Here is a 25,608-nt window from a genome sequence, read left to right as displayed (position 1 = left end):
TTTATTCACAAAATCGTTCGTAAAATATTTCCGGGATGTTCCGCAAAACAACCAATCCGTGCGCGAAATACACTAACAAGCCAATGGCAGTTGAGCTGCGTCACTTTTCAGCTCGACCAATAATTTTGGAGATTTTCCTAAGGACCAATCAGCTCACAGGCCGTCAGACACTCAGGAGCCAATCAGAATACCGCTTGTGACGTAGGTCACCCAATCCCAGCGCGGCTCTGTGACGTACACAGCAGCTGCGGTTTCTCGCTTCTCACTCCTGGCGCTTACCCCTCCTTCACAAAATCTTTTCACAGCGCCATTTTAAGAACACTTTTCAGTGTAAATTAATTCTTAACAATGACTTATAAAGACAACATCTGTTCGTTTCACTAATTAGGATAGTTTACATACATTCAAGTATCCACACTTCGGAATAGACGGCGCTATTCACACTAAGGATAATATTCAATTGTCAGTAGAGTAACCTTACCCCACCCTTCTAACACGTATAATTATGAACTCGCTTTGCTCTGAACCCACCGCGAAGTGAAAGTTCTAAGAGTTCCACTTGAACATAAAATACAACTCAAACTCGCACTTTTACACGGAAAATTTCCCTAAATTCAAACACACACGAAATCCGTACAGGACTCTCACCTGTTTATAGAAATCATGCACCGTTAGCAAAATAACGACGTTATCCGTACAGGGCTCTCACCTGTTTATAGATATGAAACATGTACCCGTACAGGACTCTAACCTGTTTATAGATAATCATGCACCGACGTTAAATTTTACCCTTCACTCAAGCTCGGATATAACTAATACTCTCATCACAGTGAGTTTTATGGAAGGCGCTTTGTCCCTATTCTCATGCTGCTTTGATTTCTTAGAAAATCCTCACTATACAAGAATCAGACCTAGCCCTAAAACTGTGCTGCTCGGCGACAACACTATGGTACACGGCGATACCTCTTGTGATACTCGGCGATATCACTACAAACGAACAGATGGCTTGCGTGACTAATTTCTCGCCACACAATCTATACCGGTATAGCTTACAGATAGGCACGAAAAACGAACTTAACAAGTGTTAAAACATCAATCCTATTTGCATACCATGACGCAATCCTTAGCAACCAACATGTTACCTTGGTTACTCCTTAGCAACCATCAATTTCTGCTACCAGATAATTGATCCAGCGGGCTATAGAAAATATATCATAAACTACGCTACCCAATTTCATAACCTATAAACAAAATTCTAAACTATACATGGACCCATTTATGAACCTGATATATTTTTGGGCCTACTGAATCAGGTGGTCAAATAAATCTATATACACATTATTTACAAACTATAAACATATTTATACATTTGCAGAAAGAATATTGTCATTAGAATAAAACCCAACCATTTAAACGACCACCATAGGCGACGTGATCTAGCTAAAGGTAACCTATACTTCTAAATAACCAAGACCAGCTTGTTTGTCAAAAGTAAGATTTTATTTTCTAGATTATGGTATATAAGTTGTAAGTTTTATAAATGTAATTTTATTTGCAATAAAGCAAGCATGATAGTAAGAAATATGGAAAAATACAATTTAAGCAATTTAATCAAATTTAAAGAAATTATATAAAGTTTAGCATTTCTAAAACCTATTTCCCTAACTGAGCTAAATAGACAGAAATTAAAGTAAAGTTCTTTGAGGATTCTTACGTGCTCCACGCAAAGTCCAGCAGCACATCACCCTCATCGGAAAGTCAGAAAGCAGCAGCCAGCCCAACCCTAAGGGCATGACTTTTTATACCTTTCTACGCTAACTAAACTAGCAAAGGAAAGTTTTCAGAAATACTCGACGTCCCATTGGCTGAAAGTGACAAGTGACATGTCACCCGATTCTTAAAAAGTTCCACAAAATCATGTCTTACAAAGACCATTGTCTCTTCCACGTGAAGCCAGAAACTTCCTGCGATTGCAACTTTGTAACAGATCATCCTCGCAGCTTCCATAGCTTTTCAGAGCAACTTCCGCGGATGCCAAGTTAAGGACTGACAAAAAGTTCACTTTCGACCTTGGCCATGTCCGACAGAATGATGTCAGCTCATCAGTTTTTGCTTTGTGAATGCAGCTTCAATAAACGTTTTAATTCAGAATGGGCGTCTCGTGACTTTCTGCAGAAATATGAATTAGCTCTTTTTGTGCGGCTCAAATAGTTAGGCCTCAAAAGCAGGCAACTTATGATTTCTAGTATAAAACAAACACAAGAAAAGTATTAATGTAAGAAATAAAGTATATTCTGTATCCACCCCATGGTTTACTAAATAATTAACCCACCCGATTAATCAAAATGTTACCTAGCCATTGCAAACAAATAAAGCAGCGTTTATATTTACCAGTCTCCGTCTTTCTATGAGACCCATATGCACCTAGAATAGTAGAAATGACATCATACAGACAAGAATAAGCAAAACAAGCACATGCTTATTTTAAATATGCAGCAGTTAGTAATGACAAAAACGAAAACAATAAATTATTTTATTATTTTGCACGAACAAAAAGATGCAACATTTATGCACGTTTATGAGCACACATGTTAGTCCCCCCACGTGTAAAGTTTAATCTAGGTTGTATTAGCACGACATATCACAAATCATTAATCATTTTATTCATGTTATGGAAATGTGACTTTGCGAGTTTAAACAAAATTTTGTTTTCTATCTCGCTCCATCAGCACCACTGTGTGACCGCCCAAAAAAAGCCTGTCAGACACGAGGTAACCCATAATCTGGTGGGCGGTGGGCACACAGGTTTAGCGGTGCGGGAGTGGGTTGCCGGCATGGCAGTCCGCTCCCTCAACGCCAGACTTGTAATCAGTCACTTAGTATGCTTACCATTAAATGTCTTGCGATTTTGCAATTTTATATTAATTGTCAAAAGAAAGCTCAGGTTTATGGATTGACCTGGGTTCTAGGGCGATGAAAAATTTGAGATTTAGCAAGAATTTTCATTTCTTACTATAAACGCTTCTTCCATTTACTAATCCACTTCAATTAATCTATCCCTTTCAAAGCAATTACTGTGAATGCATGAAATCTCAACCACACTAACGTTTCACACTTACAACAACTAATCCGCAAGAAAATAAAAAACATGTTTTACTAATCTGCTACCTTCCAACTTCTAACCTTGGGTTCTGGAGTAGCATGCTATTCGCCGCAAAGCACGTTGTCTCATCTGAAGTAGTAGCATTATATAAATTCACTTTACAATTACAACTACAAGTTTATGTGCAGCTCTAGGGATGGTGAAGATGGCAGTTTGGAGTCCAGAAACAGGGGATTGTCATAATTAATCAATCAATCAATCGGGGAGTTGTAAGCGTGTTACTCACCCGTGAGGGCCTCAAGGAGCTTGGGGGGGGGTGGAGGGGCAGCTAAGTTCAATCGAAGAGCCAGGTCTTGACGGTCTACCTGAAGATGTGCAGCAAGGGGGCGCATATGATTTCGATTGGGAGCTCGTTCCAGGTCTTGGCTGCGACATAGCAGAAGGTTCTTCCACCCGTTTGTGCTCTGAGAAAGCGTGGGGGTTCGGCAAGGGCAAGAACTGTGGATCGGAGGTTCCTCTTGGGTACATGAAAGGAGCTTCTATCATGGAAATATTAGGGTCCGGGTTTGTGGAGGCATTTGTGGGCGTGGGTGAGTATCTTGAAAGTTACTCTCTTCTCAACGGGGAGCCAGTGGAGGTTCCGCAGGTGTTGGGTGATGTGTTTGTGTCGAGGGATGCAGAGGACGAGTATGGCTGCGGTGTTCTGTATGGTCTGGAGTTTCCAGAGCAGAGACTTGTTGATCCCGGTGTAGAGGGCGTTTCCATTATCCAGTCTGCTGGTTATGAGTGAGTGGGTGATGGTCTTCCTTGATTCGAGGGGGGATCCATTTGAAGGTCTTTCGGAGGATGTGGAGGGTGTTGAAGCAGGTGGAGGGGAAGGCATTGACCTGTCAGGTCATGGAGAGGGAGGAGTTAAGTACAATGCCAAGGTTTTGGGTGTGGTCCATGGGGTTGGAAGGGGTGCCGAGGGCGGTGGGCCAACAGGTGTTGTCCCATGCAGAGGGGGCGGGTCCAAGGACAAGGACTTCAGTCTTCTGAGTTGAGCTTCAGGCAGCTATTGCTCTTCCAGGATGCAACGTCCTTCATTCCTTCCTGGAAGTTGAGTTTGCTGGTAATGGGTTCCTTGGTGAGGGAGAGGATGAGCTGTGTGTCGTCTGCATAGGATACAATGCTGAGTCCGTGCTGTCTGGCGTTGTGAGCGAGGGAGGCCATGTAGATGGTGAAGAGCGTGGGGCTGAGCAACGATCCTTGTAGTACTCCGTAGTTGATTTCCGAGCGCTCAGAGCGGAAGGCTGGCAGTCTGATTCTTTGGGTTCTGCCGGTGAGGAAGGAGCAGAGCCAATCGAGGGTGGTTCCCTGTATGACAGCGTCGTGGAGTCTGGCGGTGAGTGTGCAATGGGAGATTGTGTTGAACGCTGCAGAGAGGTCGAGTAGTATCAGGGCCTTGGTGTGTTCGTGGTCGAGGAGGGTGCGTATGTTGTATGTGGCGGTGAGTAGAGCAGTCTCAGTGCTGTGGTTGCTGTGGAATCCAGATTGGGAGGGGTTGAGGATGGAGTTTTCTATGATGAATTTTGTTAGTTGGGCGTTGATGGTATTCTCTGTGAAGGGGAGGAGGGAGATCGGTTGGTAGTTCTTGAGGTCTGTGGGATCTGCTGAGGGCTTTTTGAGTAGGGGTCTGACTTCTGCTTGTTTCCAGTCATCAGGAAAGATGCTGGTTTTGAAGGTGGCGTTGATGGTGTGTCGTAGTCCCTGAGCGATGGCAGCGGTGGCTCTGTGGAAGATGTGCAGGGGGCAGAGGGCTGTGGGTGCTCCTGAGTGGATTCCTTTCATGGTCAATGTGGTGTCTTTGGTGGTGACTGGGGTGCAGGAGGAGATGGTGGGCAGGCTGGCATTTTGTTGGAGTAGAGAGGGTTTTCGGAGTCAGGTATCTCGTCGTTGAACTTGTCATAGAGGACCTTGATTTTCAGATGGAAGTAGTAGTCGAGCTTGGTGCAGAGGTCCTGGGAAGGGGTGATGTCAGTGGTTTCGCTAGGATGCTTGGTGAATTCCTGGATGTCATACATCTTGTAAATTAAATATCTCAGGGATCCGGAGGAGGGTTCTCACACTTGCATATAACGTACATATGATCATATGTTGTGGCGGGAAATAATAGATTTTAATCATGCATCTTTCCCAGCAGGCACCTTGTCCCTGTTAAAGGAATTTATTTCCCTTTTACTTTTTTGTCTTATGTGTTAGATTTTGTTGTATTGATTTTGATTGAGTTACGTTGTATTGTTATGTCCTGTTATTTGATTTTATAACTGCCATCTACACCAAAACACAGCAACAAAGTTGGAATGAGCTTTGTGTTTAGAAATATCTCCCTCAAAATACTCACACAACACCAGTTGGCTAAGTAGTAGTGCATTCTGCATAAGTAATATTACACAACGTGTTGACTGGACAAAAAGAGGGAAGAGGCAAGCAAGGGACCAGAGAGGGAAGTGTATGGAGCGTTGAGGGTGGGGCCATGGGAAGGCTCAAGAAAGGAGAGACCACCTCTCCCTCTTGCAGTAAATGTACTCAGGAAACACCCCTGCGTTTGCCGCCCCACGGGCCGTATGAAAGAGCGTGGGTTGCTGGCGATTCCTGCGACTGCCGCGACGACCACAGGTAAGAGCAGGGGTTGGGGGGAGGCTGCCTCCCCCAAAACTCATGCCGCCCGGGGCAGACTACCCCCTCCACCTCCTTGCTACGCCACTGCATGCATGCACATATAGACCCACATGCGGATGTGACAAACAGAGGAGCAGAGAGTGAAGCGTATGGAGCGTTTGAGGGTTGAGCCATGGAAACGCTCAATGAAGGAGGGACCGCATCTAACTCTGGCAATAGATGTACTCAGACCCACCATCTACCTGTCCTGGATCCATGCATGCACATATAGGCCCACTTGCAGATAAGGGAGCTGGAGTGGTTTAGATCTTGGTGGTAATAGCCAGACCCACTGTTATCTCTCTAGGCATACTTACTTTTGGGAGGAGAGATACCAGGATTGAGGCATTCTTCTGAGGCTGAGGGTTAATCCTTTGTATTCAGCTATCCTAGTCTGGCCAGGACCAGGCATTCAGAGATTTAGACCTCACCTTGGTGTCACTGTTGGCTTCTCTGGTGTAGTTCCTATGTTCTTGACATGACAAGGGTTTGTGCCCAACAAGGGCTTGGGCTTACATTTTGAGTACATTCCAGAGGCAAGGGAAGATAGAGGGCACAGACCCATTCCTATTTGGCTCTAGGCTCTGAGGGCATTGTAAAAATAAATAATAAATAAATACTCCAGTTTTAACATTGGACAGCCTGCTGTTTAAGACATGCCTCCTTGTTTTGTCAATGTTCTTAGCATGTGCCTTGCTCAGAGTACACTGTCTTTGACAGCCTCCTCGTGGCTCTGTCAATGCATCTCATTTCTGGCTGATAGAACTCCCTGCCTGGGCGAACTGGCCAGCTCCTAACAACCTGGGCTGTTGGTGTGGTACCAGCCGGGAGTCTCTCCAGCAGCCTTGCTTCCACCCTCAGAACACAAGCTCTGAGAAGGTGCCCTTGTGGGCCAGCCTTTGTTTACAGGGTTAATGGTATGATGAGACTTCAATCCCAGCTGCCCTCCACTACCTGACCTAGGAACATGTTTCTTTAGAGGTGCCAAGAGAAAGATACGTGAGCAACTCCAGCAAAGGGGCCCTAAACCAGCAGAGGAGAAGTCCCAAAGCCTTATAAGCTGCAACAGGAATCCTCAAAAATGCCCAGTGCCTAGTATGTGCACCACTGAAACAAGCGCCTATACCTCACTTCAACACCTCAAAGCGCCAAGACGCAAGACGTATTAAGAGCAGCGCTCTTGTCACTCACACCCAACACCAACATTCTTCCTACATTATCTCACCGCAAGTAAAATATCCTTACAGCCAGGCACTGCCTTTCCGTGCACCATGTCAGACGTCTGATGATACAGGGGCATATTAACTACAAAACGGCGATAAACATCGTAAAGCGCGCTTAGCACTATTACATTAATCGCCATCTATCGCTGGAGTGTATCGCCTGGATAGCGCACTATTAACAACGCGTTTCATAAAGGCGATAAATATTCCAGTAATAGCGGCGAAATGCAGGAATATCGCTGAAAATCCAGCGATATTCCTGCAGCTATAGCGAAAGCCTTGTTGATAGGGAGATGTGGATTCAGCCATAGAATCCACCTCCCATTGTATGTATAGCTAAGTCTGGATTTTTGCAGACCTTAGCTTACGGCGATATCCGCGGTTATCCCTGATTTTCATGTCTGTATTTGGTATCCTGGGCCGCTTGATAATAGGGAGAAGTGCAGTTGGCGATGATTCCCGTGTTGTTTTGGGAGGAAACGCCTACTTTGCATCTCATTAGAGATGTGAAGCGAGGCGTCTGGAAAGCGGTTGATAACATGCGCTAATGCATGTTAGCACCGCCTTGTAAATACGGCGAAAATGTTATCTCTGCTTGTTTGGTTTTTAAAGCCAAAAAAGAGGAGATAAGGCCCTTGATGATGTTGCCCACAGTTTGGCAACAGGCAGATGGGTTGGGAGTTCTTTAAAAATGCAAGCATTGCCTTATACGAGCCGTCTAGTACCATCATTTGTTCAAAATAAAAATACTCAGCAGTGTTAGAGGGGTAGATGTGAAAACATGCAGAGGAAGCCTGTATGGAAAAAGCCTTTTGCGAAAATTGCAAAGTTATGTATACTCAAAGAAACTTTGCTTGGAAGGGAAAATTCTTGCAAAAATATTTTGGAGGGACAATTTTGTTGCAAAACTTTCTCTGCAAGGGAAGTATGCGATAAAATAGAGCTTTTTAGCTGTTTTCTGCAAACCTCTGTTTGAAGAATTTTGTGGTCTCAATTTAAACTTTGCAGAAGAAATATTTGCTTCTTCTCCATTTTTAATACCGTGTTCTATCCAGGATGTGCCGAAGCAGACGCCCATTGTGCTCTCCTGACCTGAAGGTGACCCTGATAGTCCATAAAGTCCCCTAAAAAACCTTCAAGTTAGGGGCTTATGGCATTACTCCCACCAAGGTACTTGTGACCATGAAAAGAAATTGCATCCTGAGTAAGGCCTACCCAGATTTCCATAAGCGCCACTTATTGTAGCCATGTGCGAAGTACCTTTCTTATCTTACAGTCATTTGGTGACTCTAAAGAGTACTTCTGCCAGGATGCTGTGTTTTTGATGCAGTTCCTAAAGTTTTGTCATAAACATGCTGGTACCACACTAAGGGCCAGATGTAGGTCGCCCAATACCGGTCGGTAACGGCCGAAATTACCGAATTTCGGCCGTTACGGACCGGTATTTGGCTTTTTAGATGTAGGTGGCATTTTTTTAGGATTCGGTATTTTACCAAATCGGTAATTTAAGGATTCGGTAAAATACGAATTCTTAACACACCGATTCGGTAAATTACTGAATCCAGGATGTAGGGAGCACTCAAGTTGGTGCATTCCTCAGTTAAGGATTCGTTATTTACCACCAACTACAAGTTGGTGGTAAATAATGAATTCCATTGAAAAACTTTTTTTGCTTTTCCAACAGTGCGATGTGGCAGACATACATGCCCTTAGGGCATGTATGTGTGCCACATGTGCACCCATACACAATTGAGGGGTGCAACAGGGTGTCAAAGTGACACCCTGCCACCCTTCAATGTGTTACCCCTTTTACCGAATCGGTATTTACCGATTCGGTAATTGCCACTCATTCCTATGGGACTCCAGGCCCATAGGAATGAATGGCAATTACCAAATCGGTAAATACCGACTCGGTAATTACCAAAACTTACCGATTCGGTAATTTTTAACGAAAAATTACCTACATCCCATTTACCTATTCTTAAATACCGAATCAGTATGATTCGGTATTTAAGAATAGGTAAATTGAGATTACCTACATCTGGCCCTAGAGGTGGCGAGACACTGAAAGTTGAGCCAGACTTGAGCCTGAAGCCTGCCTCTGGCCTCAGCACAAGGAAGGGAAAATTCTTGCAAAAATATTTTGGAGGGACAATTTTGTTGCAAAACTTTCTCTGCAAGGGAAGTATGCGATAAAATAGAGCATTTTACCTTTTTTCTGCAAACCTCTGTTTGAAGAATTTTGTGGTCTCAATTTAAACTTTGCAGAAGAAATATTTGCTCCTTCTCCATTTCTAATACCGTGCTCTATCCTGGATGTGCCGAAGCTGACGCCCATTGAGCTCTCCTGACCTGAAGGTGACCCTGATGGTCCATAAAGTCCCCTAAAAAACCTTCAAGTTAGGGGCTTCTTGCATTACTCCCACCAAGGTACTTGTGACCATGAAAAGAAATTGCATCCTGAGTAAGGCCTACCCAGATTTCCATAAGCGCCACTTATTGCAGCCATGTGCGAAGTACCTTTCTTATCTTACAGTCATTTGGTGACTCTAAAAGTACTTCTGTCAGGATGCTGTGTTTTTGATGCAGTTCCTAAAGTTTTGTCATAAACATGCTGGTACCACACTAAGGGCCAGATGTAGGTTGCCCAATACCGGTCGGTAACAGCCGAGATTACTGAATTTTGGCCGTTACGGACCGGTATTAGGCTTTTTAGATGTAGGTGGCATTTTTTTAGGATTCGGTATATTACCGAATCGGTAATTTAAGGATTCGGTAAAATAACAAATTCGTAACATACCGATTCGGTAAATTACCGAATCGAGGATGTAGGGAGCACTCAAGTTGGTGCATTCCTCAGTTAAGGATTTGTTATTTACCACCAACTACAAGTTGGTGGTAAATAATGAAAACCTTTGAAAAAGCTTTTTTTTTGCTTTTCCAACAGTGCGATGTGGCAGGCATACATGCCCTTAGGGCATGTATGTATGCCACATGTGCACCCATAAACAATTGAGGGGTGCAACAGGGTGTCAAAGTGACACCCTGCCACCCTTCAATGTTTTACCCCTTTTACCGAATCGGTATTTACCGATTCGGTAATAGCCATTCATTCCCAAATGGCACTTACCGAATCGGTAAATACCGATTCGGTAATTACCGAAACTTACTGATTCGGTAATTTTAAACGAAAAATTACCTACATCCTATTTACCTATTCTTAAATACCGAATCGGTATGATTCGGTATTTAAGAATAGGTAAATTGAGATTACCTACATCTGGCCGTAGAGGTTGGCGAGACACTAAAAGTTAAGCCAGACTCGAGCCTGAAGCCGCCCTCTGGCTCAGCACAAGGTCCTGTTGGAACCTCGAGTCCATAACGAGCTGAGCTTTCATGCGGCTTCTGTTTGACTCCTTCTATCCACGGTGTGGCATTATGGTCAGAGCAGCCGACTGTTAAAAGGTAAAAATAAAGCCTCCACATAAGCAAAGACAAAGAGATACCCATTTCCTGCTGATTTGTACAAAGTGAAACCAGAAAACCTGGATAAATTGCGGCTTCCATACTTAAATTGTGTGATCTTAGGCCAATATTTCCACTCACTAAAAACTCTTTTTTTATTCATAATCGAGTATGAAAGTGCTTTCAAATACGTTAGTTCAGACTACCAGCAGTCCACACTGTTACTTTTTAATTTTTTTTTAATTTTTTTAAAAACTTTTCATTTTGCTTTTGCACTTCAGAATTATACATTTGTTTAAATGAATCATGTCAACAACCTATAACAGTTCTCTCCATTGACAGTTTGGGTATACACATTTTTCGGATGAGACAGTGCTAGCTACAGTCCATAATATAAATAACGATCGCTTTCCCCGCACCCTCCCTAACACATCCTCCCACTGCAGTACAATTATGCCACCCGGTTTTTAGGCAAAAAACATGTTAACATCGTATACAACACTACATACGTAAAGCAGCTAGCACAGCGTGTTCTGGCGGTGTACATGGAGTAATGTCGATATCTCATTCCTTCCCCTAGCATCCCTTCCCAACTGTTCAAGGTACGCTGTACCAGTATATCTGATTCTCATGGACTATTCTCGTGGTCAGTTGACAGCTGCAGTGGGTCGCAAATGTGTCCCCGGGATTCATTCAATTTCTCTCAAACTTTAGACCACTTCTTGGGACATCCCCTGTGTGTATAGACCGCCCTCTCTGCCGCCATCGCTACGTCCATGTCGCACACTGTCACTTTTGACCTCTTCCATGCGTCGGACGGCCCCCGGCCGTTTAACGCCAAGGCGGGCGTGTTTGTCGGATGGCCGGGGGCTGTCTGATCTGTGCACGTGTCAAATTCCGCCGCACTGCAGCGGAATTTGCGCCGCAGCAAAGCGGTTAATAAGTACTTCGCTCTGCAATGCTACAATGTGCAGCATGAATGTCAAAGCTTCTACATGCTAAAGAATTATACTGTTTTTAAATTTTGATGAAACTTTCTCATAGTACATGTGATGTTTGTTGTATAATTTACATAGCAAATATTTTCAGGGCTCGGCTCCTGCATGGGCTCTAAAATCCGAGCCAGACCCTTGGCCCAGCTATGGCTCGGCTCTCCCTGTTAATTTGTTGACTCACCCAGCTCTATACCGGACATGAGGAAAAAAAACCAGCTTCACGGTTCCTGCGAGACGATTTCTGCGCGAACCAATCTTTCGCAAGTGAAAATTTCACAAAAGTGAAAATAAATTGTTAGAAACACAAATTATATTAAATAAGGAAAATAGAAAAACTCAGTTATGAGATGCATGTTAGATTCTCTGGAATGGTGTTCCCATTGTGTCAAAGGACCGACAAGCCTCCGCTCGCTAACGCTAGCCCCAAGCTACGCACTTAAAGCTGAGAAACGCCATCTCCGCAGGGATGCTGCAGCATATAGCCCACAACAGGTGCAAAGGTCCCTGTTAGCAAGATGTCTCCTTCTCAAAGCTGCTCGGCAAATCTGGACTGACAAGGAACTGTTCCCTGCTCCGGCAGGTTCAGGGCGCGATGCATAATTCATGTGTTTTGCGCCACAAGCCGCCAAGGAAGTACCTGCTGCTTTCATTGGCTTGTTGCTTCGGGAAGATGTAATTACCGGTGACATGTCTAGGTCTCTCAGTCACCTGAAGTTTAGCTCTTATCTCATCTCAGGGAGGTCCTGAGGGACATGGAGTGTCACGAACAAGTGCCCAGCTTTTACTCTGCTACATTGCTTTTCTCTAGCATCATTTTCTAGGCAATTGGTTTAGCCCTGGCTTTTGTGAGGGAGCTGAATGTAGTAGGGTACACAGAGTAGTGTCATGCTCATGTACAGCATCCATTTTAGGACATTCTCATTCCTCACTCCTCATCCCTACTTCTCATCCCTACTTCTCATCCATCATCCCTACTTCTCATCCATCATCCCTACTTCTCATCCATCATCCCTACTTCTCATCCATCATCCCTATTTCTCATCCATCATCTCTATTTCTCATCCATCATCCTTACTTCTCATCCATCATCCCTACTTCTCATCCATCATCCCTATTTCTCATCCATCATCTCTACTTGTCATGCATCATCCCTACTTCTCATCCATCATCCTTACTTCTCAACCATCATCCTTACTTCTCATCCATCATCCTTACTTCTCATCCATCATCCCTACTTCTCATCCATCATCCCTATTTCTCATCCATCATCCTTACTTCTCATCCATCATCCTGTACTCATGTGTTTAGCTCTCTACACTGCCACCGTCAGGGGACGTCAGCTTGCCTTTAAACTACGGGTGGGTTAAATTAAAAATAATCCCCTCTTGAAACACAGAATTGTTGTGAAATCTTTGCCAAACTATATGCATTATAGGGAATGCACTTAGCCAGTTTCTCACATGAAAACTGAACGGGAAATTGTACCTCACTTACAAAAGTCATTTGATATGCCATTAGGGCAGGGGCTGCTTGAAGTAGAAAAGGTTTCAGGGCTGTGTTACCCAGCAGCTATCAAACCAGTCCTCGTGCAAGAAAACTACATTAAAAAACACAACTGCTTTTAAAACAAATCATTATGCAAACTACACACGACCATATGTTTAGGAATTTTGCAATGTTATGTTTGTGTAATACAGTAATGTTTATTGGCATGACAGGTGTTTACAAGTGTTTTCCCCATGTTTTAGGTATCTGAGGGGCTTCTTTATATGGAACACTCCATAACACCACTGACACTCTAAGTCTGCTCACCTGAAAGGTCTGTTCCTCTCGCAAAGTCTTTAAGCATAGGATTAGCACAGTTCCATCCTCGACGGGCTAAATACGAGAAAGCCGGTTACCACTTTTACTGCAAATTCTTTAAGCGTAGGGTCAGCTAGAGCTATTAACCCTGAGCTGAAAAAAGGCAAATGCCTTTTCCACTCCAGGTACAGTATTACAGCTTTGGATTGGTAAAATACTATCCAAGACCACCTAGAATGAATAAAAGCATCTCTGACACGTGTTTCTCTCTGATTAGAGCTCGCCAGGGAAGCTTTGCTTTGTCCAGACACAAGGGAGCACCCGGTATAAATTCAAAACATGCCCTTTCAGACTTCAGGCAATCACAGCGCAGAGCAGTCCAGTTCCCCAAGCGTTTCTCAATTACTGCATAGAACAGCGCGTTACTGTATGGTACAATCTATTGCTGCATAGGACATCCCATTACTGCATGGAACAGCCAATTACAGCACAGAACAGTCCATTACTGCACGGGATGCGGATGTATTGCTTAGAAGTGTCTCATCAAATTAGACTTTGGACTTCTAATTTAAAGTGCTTCAGTAACCTACATTCACCGACTGAAATGTTGAGCAATCTGGGATGGCCTTTATTTCCCTTCAGTTCATAATACAACGCAGTGGCAATTCTTTTATTATAGAAAAATGTTCTTCTCTTTTTGTTTAAAGACAATAAGAATAACAAATAAACTTGGCACAAATTAAATGGCAATTCCTGATGCACCTCAAGAGCCTGGAATGCTGTCTACGCAAAAATGCAACAGGCATATAAATAATATTATATTTTCAAATGATAACTTTTTTTTAATTTGTTTTTATTGAGCAGAATAAAACAACATACATTAAAGCCAGTATCCCTTAACATCGATATATATTATGATACAATTAATACACCATTTTAAATTATAGAGGAGTAATCATCTTCATCCTTCTCTTGTACTAAAGTGCAGATGCAGTTCAACTCAGAACCCTGAAAATATAATTGAGCAGCATAATTTACACAATTAGACAAAGTGCCAGTGCTAGTGCAAACATATGCTCCGAAAGGAAGCTAAACTAAAGTGCAAGCCTTCTCTAGTACTAAAAGTGCAAAAAATAGAATTAAGGTCAAGGAAGTAACATTTGACAGTGTAATTTACACGATCAAGGAAAGTGCAAATGCAAGTGCAGATATATACTCCCATTCTCGTAGAAAAGGAAATGGAAACACCATTGATGACCCGGTAGTATGATTCATAAAAGAAAATCAAAAATAATCCTTACCCCTGGACCTTCTTATTAATCATAAACATAATCCGAATAATTATTCAACACCAAATTGTCCCTGAAGATGTCTTTCCATTTGATCGAAAAGTTTCCAGATTGACTCAAATTTCTTAATTGCTCCCACACTTTTAGCATATGCTTCTTCAAAGATTCCCACACGTTTCATTTTTTTATACCATTCAATAAGAGTTGGGGTCTTGGTTGTTTTCAAATTCTGCAAGATCAATGAACGTGCCACCAAGAACGAAATTGATATAAACATTTCACCCCCTTTTGTTAACACCTGATTTGGTCTTTGTTTTAATAAACCAAATAATGCCGCCTCCGGTTCTAGTTGAACAATGGTTCCGATAGTGCGGCTCAGCCCAGCACATAATTCCAGCCAAAACTGCCTCAAACTAGGATATGTACAGGCAATATGTAGCCAACCTTTTAAAATTGGCAGCCATAATTAGCTTGTTGCCATCCTGCGAAATCGCTTGCCATTCTCTAATTGAGAAATTGCAGGCCAATTATTTTTTTCTTTTTTCTAAGAAATTAGTGACAATCAAAGGCTCCCCTTGATTTTGAAAAACTCTATACCAATTCCCTATACCTCTCAATTTAATTCTAAACACAGACGCAAGAACTGAAGGGGTGCCTGAGTTACCTAAGGGGTACAAAAGGGGGTGGTGATGGACGGAGCATCTGAACCAATCAAACACTCACACCCAGTCAAAAGATCTGGGTGTAATACATCACCGTTCTTTAGCCCACTCTGCCACCCCAGTTAAGACATGGCCATATGCAAATCAGTCTGACCCTGTGCCACCCTGTGACGTGAGTCCCTTGCTCACTTTGCCACTGGAGTCAAGCATGCCCGGCTGAAGACGGCTGTAATGCCAGAAACCGGTCCTGGGAAGCTTGATTCCGGTCCAGGGAAGACATGGCTTGGCAGTTCGGGCTGGACTGTTCCCATGAGGCACAGGGTCAGACTGATTTGCATATGGCCATGTCTGAACTGGGGGGTGGAGTGAGCTAAAGAACGGTGATGGATTAAACCTAGATCAGTTGACTGGGGGTGAGTGTTTGTATTGTCAACGCTCCGTCCATCACCTCCTTTGGTTTTTCTCTGTTACCTAAGGGTGCATATTTATTTATCCACCTAAAAAAAAGGAGCCTATTCTGAGTGCCACATCTGGGCTGCACCTCCACCCAGGTCATACATCTGCCTCCTAACAGAAAATGACCTAACTCTTTAAAGCCTTTTAACTCCCAAAATTTAATATGACTACTATGAATAAAAAGGCCCAAGCTTCTAGCCTCTGACAACCCCAAATATTCAAATCCCGTTGATTTTGCCTTTTGCAGAAAAAACAACCGAAGTCTAAAAGAGAATTCTTGTAGCGTCTTATATCTTACTTTTTTAGGCAATTTTGATGTTTTTAAAAATACCGGAGGCTGAATCACTGCTGCATCAGCCATTTTCCTCATAAAAAAACCATCCAAAGACCCCCTATTATCAAGTAGAGTAACTAGAATATCAAATGATAACTTGGATGAATAGTTATGTATGATAGTTTCAGCTGCGAGGGCTAGCGCTGGGAAGCCCGATCCAGGTAGCCAGGCGCTTAACAAATGATGCTGCTAATAATAATATGAACGCAAAACAATTAGAAAATCATATTAAAACGCATAGCACAAAGCATTTAGACATACACATAAGTTAAAAGCTCAGGTAGGACAGAAAGAGAAGTCCTTTCCTCCCTGTACAACTCCAGTGCTTGACAAGAAAGATTACTGACAGACTACAAGGGGCATCATATTCTCCTGCCAGCCATTTGTATATCGCTTTCTTACCCTGTGCAAGGCTCAAGTGCTATATTACCCCCTCGCTGATGAGGACAGGTCACGAAGGGCATGGGCAGGCTGTCCGACCAGTATCACCCATCCATCTTTAGTTCAGCTGTTGAAAATCATCCTCCTGTCTACATCCCGGAACTGCAACATCAGCACCACCAGAGTGCTCACCTCACCTGTCAATCACCTGAGATCCCTACTAAGGGACCATCATTTTCAACGAGAGCATCGCCGGGGTCACCAGTGAAAGTACAAGGCTGCCCCCCCCCCCATGAGGCCCAGCCCTGCTCCCTTCTCCTCCGTCACACACTGGTCTCCCCACCCACTGGAAGTCTAGCAATCCTCTCCATCAGCAAACACTCAGGTCACACATCCTGTCCACAGATGCCGCCTAGTGACTGGACACGAAGGTTGCAAGAAAGAGGTGTGGTGGCAATGATAGTTTCTTCAGAGATGACCTTCTGGGTGAAACACAACTGCCAGAGTGTGGTTGTGTTTTGAGCAACACTTCCAGAGAGCTCCCTCCCCATAGCAGAGACCGATTACTCTGGAAGGGAACACCCATAGTACAGTTTACTCAGATGGTCTCTGCAGCATAACCCATAATATCCTGTTAAAAGCAGGCTTCTGGTCCTGAAAACTCCCTTTACTACAAATATAAATGCAAGAGGTGGACATCATAACACACTGGGCAGATACACACTCAGCTGAGGGTCTCATAAAAGATGTCCAGAGTAGCATCCCCGAGGTGGGGGGCAGACTTCTCCCAGGAAATACAAGTGAACTATGTTAACCCCGGGTCCAGAAACAACAGACTCGGTTTCACCAGGTGTGATTCTGCACCAGGATCAAGTGCAGATCTGAACCCAGAAGTGCAGAAAAGCCCTCACCCTCCGCCCTCCTGCCCCACAGGACAGCTAATGCCCTGCCAGGATGTGGCCTCTCCCTTCCTGCCCTTCTCCCTGCATCCTTGCCCCCCCATCCGTAGGACTCCCCTTGAAGCAGATGGTCAATGGCAGGGGTAAATGATCCATTAGTGAGACCAGAATTGGGAATAACATTTGAAATGATCCATATCCCTGAGTTCACATGTAATTCCCCATTCAGGCGTCAGTAAATTGTAATGGGTCTCATTTATGAGGCCTTGCGTCACTTTTACGCCGCTGGTGCATCACCAGCGGAGTAAAAAATGTGCCTTGTTGCACCATATTAACAATGTGACGCATCTAGGTAGATGCTTCACTTTATAAACCCCTGCACCACATTATACCTGCGCCAGGTATAATGTATGCAAGGGGGACGTTTTGAAGCAAGAAAGATTCATAGAAGTGACGCAGTAAAATCTAAAAGATTTCACTGCGCCATTTCTTGGACGCTAATGCATCCAAATTGTACGCCTGCCTCATGGCAGGCGTACGACTGGCGCAAGCACTAACAACATGGGACTTGCCCATGTGAAAGGACACATTGCTGGAGTTGCGCCACTTTTGTGACACACTCCAGCAATGCGTCACTTTTGCGCATACAGATACGTCAGAAATACTGACGTATCTGTAACTCCTTGCGACATGATGCGTCATACTGTAAATATGACGCATTGTTAGTGTCGCAGGGAGAGCGCAGTGAAAAGTGACGCATCGCTGTTTTCACACAGCGATGCGTCACTTTTCATAAATGAGGCACAATGCCTTTTATATATTATGATACAAATATTTTGAGATTAGCACACTAGTATCACAATTGCTAGAGCACCAAACACTTTTATCGCCTTACTAATAATTATAAGTGTATTTAATTTTTATTTCTTACCAATTTTCCCAAAAATTAATGAAAATCCTGTTAGCAATTTTTTCATTAAAAACAAAAGGTTTCTTATTGTTGCTGTAGGTCCACTGTGCCTTGTAAAGATTTATTGGGCGAGGGCATACTGGCTGGAATGGGAGACTCCGGAAGCCCAGTAACCAATGACCACATAACAGGCTAGCCGCAGTGAGGCAAATGGTGGTCACTCCCAATGTAGTAGCATTACACCTAATGCAACACAGCTCAGCTAAGACCCACAGCTTAGACCACTCACATATTACCACAAGGAGTAATTATAAGGTCCCACCAAGGGGCTAACTCAGGCCCCTGCAGACCCTTTAGCGCAGAGAGACCCCAAATTATCCAAGGGCCCTAAAACCTTCAGGAGGGCCCTTATTCAGCCCAAGACCAGTGTTGATCTGTGAGATATGGGAGACTCAGGGGCCCCTTATCACATTCATCAGGGGAGAGGGCAGCATTTTGTTTAGGGCACTGGATACTGCCTGCAACCCACAATAGAGTAGAAGTGAATGTTTTCCCAGTGAGAAGAACCACAGCATTAGAGAAGATTGGTCTGATAAACTGTTCACACCAAACAAAACAGCCTCAAAGGACACCTCACAAACATAGCATGGGCTTACATTCAAATAGAACCACATGTGGCCAGCTGCTCTCCCTCAGGATGAGGGGACTAAAGTCTGGGCAAACTGGAGAACTGTCAGAACTGGAAAAGGCACCCTGCTCAAAGACTGGTGGCCCAGGTCAGTGTTTGTAGTCGAGATGGTACAAAAGAAATATAAGAGAGGCCACCATAGCAAGTACATCTCTGAGGCAGTGAATCAAGCTAACGAGTCATCTTCCAGGAAGCAATCAAACCGAAGCCAAGTGTAGCTCTTCCCTCTGATCCAGCTGTAGGATGAGAAACTCCTGCTTTTTAATATGAAAAAAATAAAACCACTATAAGTTCACGCTGACAACCTGAACGATCATCAACCCCAGCCTTAGACCTAATATCTTAATTCACCACATTATAGCACCACTAAGGAAGACGAGGTGGGATGGCCAACAAATATGATTAAGGCATGTAATTAATCAGGGGAGCCTTGCTTAGCATCTTGCATACATTACTGCCAATACTTGTGCTTGATATGATAAATGCTCCCCTCAGAAGGCCTCATATGAGTGCCACAACACTTTCAAATCAGGCACCAAAATGGGTTTGCCATCCGTTTGAAATTACAAGTCCCCTAGAATTGCACTGGGTCATGTGTTTTTGGCTGCACAAAAACCTGGAAGGATTTGAACGTCCAAAGAATAGGTACTGAGAGTATGACCATGACATCCAAGTTCACCATCAATCAATCAATCAGGGAATTCTGAAGCATACTACTCACTCGAGAGGGTCTCAAGTCACTAGGACGGGAGCCGCTCCGATCAGTCAAAGAGCCAAGTCTTGAGGGTCTTCCAGAAGATGTGCAGAGTGTGGGCAGGTCTGATGTCAATCGGGAGCTCTTTACAGGTATTAACCGTGATGTAGGAGAAGGTTCATCCATCCGTTCTTGGTCTGCGGATGTGCAGGAGTCCGGCAAGGGCGAGGTCGGTGGACCTGAGGATTCTCTTGGGTAGGTGGAAGGAGATTCTTTCGTTGACATATTGGGGTCCGGTGTTGTGGAGGCATTTGTAGGCATGCGTGAGTATCTTGAAAATTACTCTCATCTCAACGGAGTGTCGAGGGATGCTGAGGACGAGTCTGGATGCTGTGTTTTGTATGTTCTGGAGTTTGCGTAGTTGGTCCCGGTGTAGAGGGCACTTTCCGTTGTCCAGTCTGCTGGTTATGAGTGCGTGGGTGATGGTCTTTCTTGCTTTGGGGGGGATCCATTTGAAGGTCTTCCGAAGAATGCAGAGGGTATTGCAGGTGACGGCCTTGATTTGTCGGGTCAGGAGAGGGAGGAGTCGAGTACAATGCCGAGGTACCGGGCGTGGCCCATGGGGGTCGGCGGGGCTGCAGAGGGCGGTGGGCCACCAGGTGTTGTCCCATGCAGAGGGGAAGGGTACGAGGACCACTGTCTAATACGAGTTGAGCTTCAGGCAGCTGCTGCTCATCCAGGATGAGACATCCTTCACTCCTTCCAGGAAGCTGAGTTTGGTGGTAATGGGGTCCTTGATGAGACAGTTTCAAAGTCTTGAAGAGGGTGGTAAATTGTGAGTGTTTGACAATCGCAATTGCGGTCACAAAACATTCGTACATGGCTTGTGAGTTGCTATTAGGAAGGGAACGCCCCTTCCTAATAGCGAGTCGCAAAACACTATTTTGCGAGTCGCAAATTATTTGCGACTTGCAAAATAGTGTTAGTTCATGGCCCAGAAGCTAATTGCGTTCGCAAACGGGTCGCAAATCCGTTTGGGCATGCAATTTTCCGCCGTATGTCTGACCCCAAATGTATAATGTACCTAATGTACTAAAGCCATGTCATGATATTCTATGGGCAGCGCCATCACAGGCACAGCTCAAGCCATCTAAAATGCCAAGCTAAACCATCATAAGTCCAGGCAGGACCATCAGACCCCCAGTGCATCCTCCTCCTATTTAGGAGATGGTCTCCCATTGCAGCATTCAGAGATCCTGCTGTTCGGCGAAAGCTGCACCACAACTGCTTCCAGGAGCTGCATTCTCTGAGGCACAAGATTGATAAAAAGAGCCCCTTGATAAACATACCTTTCTAGATTAAATATTTTATTGGCTAGGCATGAGGCTTGGTCTCCTCCACAGGCACCCTGTGCTGTGCTGAGGATTGCAGACGAGATCCCCCATGCCCGAGGTTCCGTCTCCTCCCGAGTCCTTGGCGGCTCATTTGAGTTTCACAGGTGGAGTCCCCATATTTCATCACTCCTGGATGCCCCGCATCACAATTTCTTCTCCCTTCAAAAGCACTGTGAGTGAGGCCTGGAGTATGGGGCACCTCTAGAGGGTTCTGTCAGCACAGAGCTCTGTGTGTGTGTTAGCGGCTTCTTGGTGGGGTAAGTGATGTGGGTAGGGCTGTGGTACGGGAAGGCGATACTCTGGGGGAAAGCTGTCCAGACAGAGCCTCTCCTTGTAAGGAGGGACTGCGCTTACTGGCTGAAGATGGCTGATAGCCAGAAACCGGTCCTAGGATGCTTGATTCCGGTCCAAGGAAGACATGGCTTGGCAGTTCGGGCTGGACTGTTCCCATGATGCACAGGGTCAAGGCTGATTTGCATATGGCCATGTCTGAATTGGGGTGGTGTGGTGAGCAAAAAAACGATGGATTTAGGCCCAGATCTCTGTACTGGGGTGAATGTATGACATTGTTCTGCATTCTGTCCATCAACTGTTGTTTTTGCATTTGTCACTCCGAGTGTGAAGGTTATGCTCCTCCCACACACCCCATACTCCAGTTTTGGAGCATTAACTGTAGATCCCTCCCAAAACACAAATTAAATATCTATGACTTTCTTGTTGCTGAGCAGCCTGATGCTCTGTTTCTGACAGAAACCTGGCTTCACGAAAGCTCAGGTCCGGACATCGCCTCTGCGGTCCCTAATAACTATGCTATGTTGAGGCAGGATAGAGACCCCGGAAAAGGAGGAGGCATTGCCATTATTTTTAAGTCTTGTTATTTTTGTAAACTTGAAGCCTCTCCCCTATCTGGATGCGAAGCTGCGCTATTTAAACTAGCAATTAACCCCCAATTTACCTTGTCTGGCCTTCTGGTCTATCGCCCCCCTGGCAATGCCCATGCTTGGATATCCTCGTTCGCTGAGACCATAGCCCCTCTACTTCTCAGGGCAGCACATTTTACAATTCTCGGAGAGCTAAATCTGCATCTCGAGGATCCCTTTTGTACCACCAGTAAACGTTTCTTAACAGATTTGGAGGTTCTTAACCTCACGTTGTGCAATTCTGGCTCTACTCACTCCGCTGGGCATCAATTGGACCCTGTTCTTTCGAATCTTCCTTTTGATTGCTCACAGAGTGCACGCCCGTTGAAGTGGTCTGACCATTTTGCAGTTCATTTTCCCTATTTAACACCAAATATTCAGCCGAGAGGGGTCATGGCAAGGGCGAACTAATTCATCGGTGGGGTAAACTTGATGTAACTAAGTTTAACCAGCACCTTCTCAGTACTCGCCCCGAGAACGAGAACGACGACGTTCCACTCAGGGACTTGAATACTGCAGTATCACAGTGGCTTGCTAATGCCGTAAACTCCCTTCTTCCTCTCACCCCGAAATATTCCAGATCTCACCGCTGCCCGGCACCCTGGTTCTCTGCCGATTTGAAGGCCTTGCGAACCAACTGCAAGGCTCTCGAAAGAAAATGGAGGCGCTCTTATTCGGTTTCCCGCAAGACTGCTTATAAAGAAGCTCTGAAGGGGTACCATTGCCAATGTAAAGCTGCGAGAGCTGCGTACACCGTAAACACAGTGACGCAGGCACAGAATTGCCCGCGTACCCTTTTTGCGGTTGTCAAAAAACTGACAGGAGCGGATACTATTCCGACTCCCCCAGTTCTGGAGGAAGTTCAGTGTAATTCCATTGCGGAATTTTTTATTGCCAAGGTTGAGCACATATATGACTCTATGAGTGCTCCCCTGACAGTAAATCAACAACAATCAGGACAAATTGCCGCCAATGAATCAACACTCCCAATGGCACTGCACTCTCTCCGGTCCCTAGGAGTAGATGGTCCCGTGCTGGCCTGGATTGCCTCCTTTTTAAGTGAGCGCACTTTCCAGGTTTTTTCTACGAAAGCTACATCTGCTATTTGTCCGTCGGCGTATGGCGTCCCTCAGGGGTCTATCCTCAGCCACTTATTATTCAATATTTACATCAAACCCCTAGCTTCCATTGCAGAGGACGCCGGGCTGACGATATTTTTATACGCCGACGACACTCAAATTGTTTTCTCCCTCTCCAGCTCTGAAGGCGACAATGTGTCTAGTCTGAAAATCGGACTGTCACGAGTAGCTGAATGGATGCAAATGCATCTCCTCAAGCTAAACGGTGACAAGACCGAGATTGTCATCCTGGGGAAACATAAAGATCTTTGGGGCCCACAAAATTGGCCTTCTGCCATGGGTCCCCTTCCTCAACCGGTCCCTGTGGTCCGCAATCTTGGATTTCTCATAGATGACAAGCTCTCTATGAGGCAGCAAGCCACCAAGGTAGCTGCCACCTGTTTTACTACCTTGAGATGGCTCCAGGAAATTCTCTGGATGCTGCCATATGCCACCAGGAGAACCGTTGTCCAGGCGTTAGTAACATCTCGCCTGGACTATGGCAATGTCCTCTACCCTGGTGCCGACGTAGCGACCATAAACAAATTGCAGGTCGTACAAAATTCATCGGCCCGACTTTTATGTAACATCCCGAGGAGATCTTCAGCCACTCAGGCTCTTCGCGATTTACACTGGCTCAAGGTCCCGAGCCGTATTAAATTTAAAGCCCTGTGCTATCTTTTTAAAATTAAGCAGGGCTCGGCCCCACAGTATCTTCAGAGTCTTGTTCAAGCTTACAGGCCCAGCCGTACATTAAGATCTTCAGCTAACTGTGATTTTGTAATTCCAAGATTCAAACTTGTGAAGATGGGGGGTAGATCCTTCTCCCATTTAGGCCCCAAGTCCTGGAATGCGCTACCTATTGCCCTGAAATCAGAGACTAACATATTCTGTTTTCGAAAAAAACTGAAAACTCTACTCTTTCAATAGGTTCTCTGCCGCTTTAGCTGTCAATAGTACTGTTGTTGTGTCTACTCTTTCTGCTCCAGTCTATTCCTTGCGCCGGGAAACCCACTGCGGGTAGCTGTTGCGCCTAATAAGTTCAAATAAATAAATAAATGTGAGTCCCGTGCTCTAAACACCACAGGAGTCAAGCTATCCTGGCTGAAGATGGCTGATAGCCAGAAACCGGTCCTAGGATGCTTGATTCCGGTCCAAGGAAGACATGGCTTGGCAGTTCGGGCTGGACTGTTCCCATGAGGCACAAGGTCAAGGCTGATTTGCATATGGCCATGTCTGAATTGGGGTGGGGTGGGGTGGTGTGGTGAGCAAAAAACCAATAGATTTATGCAGAGATCGCTGTACTGGGGTGAATGTATGTCATTGTTCTCCATTCTGTCCATCAACTGTTGTTTTTAGGTCGAGCGTCAGCGAAAGACCTATTGTGGCCCGTATTTGGGAATGTAGACACGAGAGAGTGCTCGAGCGCAGATTTGACCTCATGGGCGCGCACGGCGCTGTGCCCCTCTCGTGCCTCACATTCCCGTGCGCACGCAGCCTGCCCCCACACCCCTGCACACACGCCACACAGGCACACAGGCAGGCACACACACAGGTACAACACATGCAGGCACATACATGTGCACCCCCTCCGCCCCCCGGCCCCGCCGCCCCCCGCTTACATACACACACAAACGCGCACACACACACTCCCAACCCCGCTCACCGGGCACACGCAGGGCTTCCGTCACTGGGGGGGCGGGCACCGTCAATGTGCCCCAACGCCCCCCTCACCGGGTCTGCTATGCTCTTTTTAGGGCTCGCCTGGTGTTGCAGCGGCTTCTAAGACGCGTCCCCGTCCCACAGCCTCACAGCACTCCTCAAGTACAGTGGGCGAAGACTGCAGGCGCCGCCACTGTCATGAGCCGCAGGGAACGCTAACGTGCACGCTCACGGCGTCACGCTCCTGCCTTCCTGCGTCTCTTCTGCGCTCCAGGCCGACTTTTTCTTTTTTTTTTTAATAACGCGGTCCTCTTCCACTTTGGGGACCGCGTTTGTTTAATTAATTGTTTTGCTGTAGTATGGGCCGCTTTCGCATTTTGTATGTCTTTAATTATTTAAATATTTTGGAGCACGGTCCCTACCTTTAGCCGCCGCGCTTATTTGTACTTTACAATTGAGCAGGGCCCCGCTTCAAGGAGACTGCGCCCTACTGTTTAGAATGGGTGGAGGTCGAGCTGCTGCCGTCCAGTCAAGTACCTCTGTTCACGGCCGTACCCGGCCAGCTCTTCCTCCTCACCGCTCACCAGGCCCCCGCTGCCCTAGTCGCTGCTGGACTGCGCGGCCAAGAGCGTGGCTGAGAGCTGGGCATTTGAGCAGGTGGAGGAGCTCTTCAGCTGCATCCCTGAGCCCTTCCAGCGCCGCATCGTGCACTGGAATTCTCCCTCTCCAAGTGTCAAATATGCATGTTTTCCTCCTTCGAGTACCGGGGTGGTCAGGAAAGCCCACCGCAGCCGGCCAGGGTCGCAGCCGGCTCAGCCCCAGCGCCTGCAGGGGCAGCAGGAGCCGCTCCGGCAACTCCCACGGGGACCACCGTAGCACCCGCAGCCAGGGACGGGCTACCCTTCTGCCGAG

The sequence above is a fragment of the Lissotriton helveticus genome, chromosome 11, assembly GCF_964261635.1.
Source record: "Lissotriton helveticus chromosome 11, aLisHel1.1, whole genome shotgun sequence".
In the NCBI taxonomy this organism is placed as follows: Eukaryota; Metazoa; Chordata; class Amphibia; order Caudata; family Salamandridae; genus Lissotriton; species Lissotriton helveticus.
The sequence above is the reverse complement of the archived record's forward strand: the minus strand, read 5'-3'. Positions refer to the sequence as shown.